Below are 6,026 nucleotides of genomic sequence, written 5' to 3'. Positions count from 1 at the left end.
GTGAGGCGTCGCAGGCAAGGACCAGCGGTCTAGATTCACTGTACTGCACCAGCACACTGTCTGAAGAAAGGAGAGCCTTGACCGCGCTGAAGGCCGCCGTCTCTCGATGACCCCAGGCCCAAGGCGTCTTAGTGCTAAGGAGTCGGTGAAGAGGCTCAGCCACTGTGGCTTTGTGGGGCAGGAACATGTTATAAAAGTTCAGCAGCCCCAGGAATGCCTGCAACTCCGTTTTGTCCTTCGGGGTGGGGGCCTGCTGGATAGCGCGGATCTTGGATGCGGTTGGATGAAGGCCGGAGGCATCGATAAGATAGCCCAGGAACTCTACCTGTGGAACGGCAATCTGGCACTTCTCCCTCTTTACCTTGAGCCCGGCCTCCTGGAACCTGGTCAGCACGGCACGGAGGCGCTCGAACAGCTGCTGGTGTGATTCTGCAGACACCAAGACGTCATCAAAATATGGTACCACGCCCGGAAGGCCTTGCAGGAGACGCTCCATAAGGCTTTGGAAGATGCCAGGAGCCACACTCACCCCGAACTGCAGCCGGCGGCAACGGAATGCCCCCCGGTGGGTGACGATCGTCTGGGCTTCAGCAGTGGCATCATCGACTGGCAGTTGTTGATAGGCTTGGGCAAGGTCCAGCTTAGCGAAGACCTTACCCTCACCCAGGGAATGCAGCAGGTGTTGGACAACAGGAACCGGATAAGCGTGCTGCTGAAGTGCCTTGTTGATTGTGCACTTGTAGTCAGCGCAGATTCTCACCGACCCATCTGGCTTGACAGGCGTGACGATGGGGGTTTCCCACTTTGCGTGGTCAACGGGCTCCAAAACTCCTTGGGCGATCAGTTTGTCCAGTTGTTCGTCCACCTTAGCCTTGAGAGCAAAGGGAACCCAGCGTGGCTTAAGCTTGATGGGGGCGACTTGTGGATCAAGGCTAAAGGAGATGGGCGTACCAGTATATTGTCCCAAGGTGCCGTCAAAAACCTTGGCAAAGTCTTTGACCAGACCCTCAGTCTCTGCGTTAGAGATGCAGTTGATGCCGGTGACTTCCAGGCCGAGGGCATCAAACCAGTCTAGCCCTAGGAGGCTTGGCCGCTGACCTTCGACCACCACCAACCGGAGCAGGCCCGAAAAATCCTTGAAGGTGATCCGGAACCGGCCAACGCCTACCACGGGAATGTCGTTTCCCTGGTAGTCTCTCAGGTGTACGCGGTGAGAGTCGAGTTGCCTTTTAGATACTCTGGGTACCAGTCTTTTGATGGTGCTCCATGACACGACGGACAGGGCAGACCCGGTGTCGATCTCCATGTCACATGGAGCTCCTTCAATGAGCACCGTGACGTTCAGCTTGCGTCGCGTAGACGAGTCGGTTTGGCCAATCGTGGTTCCAGACGGGCAACGGCAGTTGGTGAGAGCGAAACAACTTTCCTTGGCAGACTGGAGTGAAGACTTGAACTTGCGAGTCGATGAAGGGGTGTCAGACGGAGCCGATCGGCAGACCTTAGCGATGTGGCCCCTTCTGGAACACCTCCTACAGATGGCGTCTCTGAATCGACACTTGGCACGGGAATGGTCGCCTCCGCAGCCAGCACATTCCGGTTGGCCCTTGGACTTCTGTTGGAGCTTCCGGCGCTCCCGCTTTGTCTGGTGCACGTCATCGTCTTCACTGGAGGATGCCTCATCACTGCTGGCCTCTTCATGATGCACCGGAACTGGCCCCCTAGCAAGACGCGGGCTGCTGGACTTGCGGATCTCCTGGGCGGAGCGTTCAGCAGCTTCTGAGGCCACAGCCTCCTCAATGGCTTTCTGTAGCGTGAGGTCTGGCTTGGCTAGGAGACGCCGTTGCAGATGGATGTCCCGGACCCCGCAGACGATTCGATCCATCAGGGCATCGTCTAAGTCTCGGAACTCACAGTGCATTGCAGCCTGTCGCAGGGCGGTGGCGTAGTTGTTGATTGACTCCCCCTCTGCCTGGTTCCGGTGGTAGAACGCATGGCGGGCAGCAATCTTGGACGGCTTTGGTGCGTAGTGGTTGCGGAGCTTCTCTTGGATCGTGTCCCATGGTGTTGCCTGGACTGCTTCAGGCGCAACCAATGCTCGGGCCGTCTCAAACACCTCAGGCCCACAGAGGCTGAGGAATAGGCCCCGCTTCCGATCCACTGATACTGCTGTCAGCTCGTTGGCTTGGAGGTAGCAGTCGAACCGAGCGAGGTAGGAGTCCCATGACTCAGAGGCTGGCGCAAACGGCGGTAGAGGCACAAGTGAAGCCATGATTCCGATGCCGGCGTGAAGGGCGATGGATGGAACACAGTGCTCTAGCCAGAACAGTCAGCTCTGAATTGGTTCTGCCCAGTGATTTCGCTCAGTGATTTCGCTCTGTGATTCAGCTCAGTTCAGAGGCTGGCCGCATCTGGCTGTGCTCTGATGTCCATCCATCCCATCCTCGTCGCCAGTATTAAGTAGTGGGTTGACATAGCAGCTGGCACAGCGATTTCTTCAAGTAGCTCTTTATTAAGACAAGCTGGAATAGAACTGACTGCGACAGCTCAGCCGGCCTGTATTTATAGGCAGCCGGCTGTCAACATTGTAACCACAACAGCTCAGAGTTCCCGCCTAAACTAACTGCCGCGGACCTGAGTGAGAACTATCTACAGACCAGAGAGAAAACTATATACAATATCCCCCTGTTGGCCCAGGGTGAAACTACACTACATAACAGGATGAGATTTCTTTCTGCAGTTTATAGGATGGGGCTATAAAGGACACATATGCATTTTGGATAACGTCACATGAACATGGAGTAAAAACCTAGCATTGGAAATGCAATGAGTGCATAGTAAAATAGGACTGCAAACACAGTCTCTGAGAACACATGCTCCGAGGTGAGCATTCTCAATTGTTCTCTGGTGTGGGAGATGGCCGTTCAGGAGGCGCAGAATCAGCTGCATGCTTATTTGCTCAGCTAGTTTGCTTCTCCCACGATAGCTCCCTGAAGAGGTTCAATACAAGTATGGATGGCTACCACAGCTCCTGTGAGCAACACAGATGCCTTCCCATGTGCCCAAACAAGCCTTTGGTTGTGCATGCTTGCATGTGCTCATGTCAGATGTTTTCAATGGGCCCACAAAAGTAGGGAAGCCCTGGTCAGGAAGATGTTTGCTCTTGCAAACCGGCCCTAACATTCAAGTACAGTGGTACCTTGGATTAAGAACTTATTTTGTTCTGGAGGTCCGTTCCTAACCTGAAACTGTTCTTAACCTGAGGTACCACTTTAGCTAATGAGGCCTCCCGCTGCTGCCGCCACACGATTTCTGTTCTCTGTCATCCTGAAGCAAAGTTCTTAACCCAAAGTACTATTTCTGGGTTAGCAGAGTCTGTAACCTGAAGCAGCTGTAACCAGAAGCATCTGTAACCCAAGGTACCACTGTAAATATTTTTGTGTGTGTTTGTGTGTAGATGTATAGAGATGTATATAAATACATGTATATAAATGTATTTATTTAGTTATGAAAATATTTCTGTATATTTTATAAGTGTAGGATTTGGGGGGGGGATCAACAGATTCTTCCCCCCCCCCAACTATAAATGAGAAATTTTTGTTTTTTATAAAAAAGAACTGTATATTGCACAACCTAAAGAAAATCTGATACCTGAGTGAGTGAGATCCAGGATAGCATGAGCAGGCTTCCCCTTCCTCCTGCAGCCCCCACAATCTGCTCCAGAGGATTGAGAAACCTGCTAGATTGGCTTTTGGGCCTGTGGGGGTGGGGTAAAGGTGTGTGAGGAAGAGAAACCAGATGTTGTATTGCACAAGTGGAATTCCATTTCACAAGTGGGGAGACGTCACTGGATACTACCCATAATTAGGAATCTCAAAAACAGACAACTTTTGACAAAGTGCTGCAATATACTTGGTGGTGGTTGTTGTTTGTAAATGAATAACAATAGAGCAACAACAGGGATTAGGGAAGAGTATAAGAACAGCCTGTCCAGTCCAGCATTCTGTTCCCATTGTGGGCACCACATGTCCATGCGACACCTGCAAGCAGAACATGAATGCATTAGCCCTCTCTGCAACCTGAACTCCATGGCAAGCGGTATTCAGATGCATGGTGCCTCCAGTGCGGGAGATCATAATCATCAAGGATAAGCAACATTTGTCTAATCCCCTTTTTAAAGCCATCCAAGTTGGCTTGTGGTTGCAAATTCCATAGTTGTGACTATGTGCTGTGTGAAGTGGTACTTGCGTTTGTCTGTTCTGAATCTTCCAGTATTCAGCCTCATTGGATGACCCCAGCTTCTTCTAGTATTTTGAGAAAGGGAGAAAAAGGCCTCCCTATTTACTTTATCCACAACATGCTTGGTTTCAGACACATCTATCATGTCCATCCCCCATTACTCACCCCCCCCCAAAAGCCAGAAAATGTTAGGTTCTTTCTTCATAGGGCAGTTGTTCCAGTCTCATGATCACTGTGGTTTCCTTATTCAGAACCTTTCCAGCTCTTCAATACCTTGTTTGAGATGTGGCAATTAGAACTGTACACAGTATTCCAAGTGTGCTTGCACATGGTGAGATAACATTTCAGCTATTATGGTCACCTAGAGTTTTCATCTTATCAAAGCACCAACATGAACAAATGAAATAGTAATCAAATCTTGAAAGATTAAATATCCCTTAATACAGATGTAATGGAATTTATTCCTAACCTACCTGCATGCTTCTATAACCCAGAACTTTCCAAACTTTTAATGTTTGTGACCAACTTTTTAGACACGCATCATTTCGCGACACAGTAATTCAGTTTTCCTCGCAAACCGGAGGTTAAACTAATCCTTTTCCAACCCTGGGCAGATCGCAGGGAGCATTCCCGTGACACACCTACACACTGCAGCTAACACAATAAACATGTCACAACACACGGTTTGGAAAGCTCTGCTGTAGCCAATGGCCACAGTCCTACTCAAGGTTAGGTGCAGGGATACGTGCATTTACTTCAACTGGCTTAAATGCATCTACCACTGTATTGAACTGTGGCCAGTATAACCTCAGCTAAACTCCACACAATATGATTTTGCTCTGCAGATAAGCATTAGCCACACTGCTGAAATAATTAACCTTTGTGCTAGCTATAGTATGGCTCCAAAGTAAAAATAGCCAATCAGATCTGCAGTTCAAACACATCATATTTTTAATCAGGCAAATCAGCATATTCTCCTGCAGTGCTGAAGGTGTAACTGGCTAATCTCACTTTTGAGTGATTTATTGCACTGAGATAGTGGCACAGTTGGATATGAGACCAAACCATATTCTAAGTGCATAGAACAAGCACTGCTTTATATATCATCAGCGGACTGAAGCCACTGTGTTCTTTGACGGGATTTTACCAATAATAATATGGGCATATATTGAACCACCTGAGCTCTGACTGTTTGTGTCTCCTTGCCAGAACTGCTCGATTCCACTCCTTTGTGACCAGATTCTCCCCGCAGGAGAACTGGCTTTGTTGTCAAGCTGAAATGAAGACGCTCCCTGACTGGACCACCCTGTCGAAGGTAGCCTGGGAGCATTTCCACTCTTCTCTTCGTCATTTGAATAACATTGCAGAATCACCACACAAACATAACCTCCCTATCGGACTCTCTCATCTCCTTTCATCAATGAAGGAAGATAACAACAACATTGTGACCTTCTCTAGATAGAAAGCGACACAGTAAAAAGCTCCCCCTAATGCAGCGGGTGGTGCTGTGGGTTAAACCACAGAGTTTAGGACTTGCCGATCAGAAGGTCAGCGGTTTGAATCCCTGTGATGGGGTGAGCTCCCGTTGCTTGGTCCCTGCTCCTGCCAACCTAGCAGTTCAAACGCACGTCAAAGTGCAAGTAGATAGAATCATAGAATCATAGAGTTGGAAGAGACCACAAGGGCCATCGAGTCCAACCCCCTGCCAAGATAAATAGGTACCGCTCCGGTGGGAAGGTAAATGGCATTTCCGTGCGCTGCTCTGGTTCGCCAGAAGTGGCTTAGTTATT

The sequence above is a fragment of the Podarcis bocagei genome (assembly GCF_964188305.1).
Source record: "Podarcis bocagei genome assembly, chromosome: 5".
Lineage (NCBI taxonomy): Eukaryota > Metazoa > Chordata > Lepidosauria > Squamata > Lacertidae > Podarcis > Podarcis bocagei.
The sequence above is the reverse complement of the archived record's forward strand: the minus strand, read 5'-3'. Positions refer to the sequence as shown.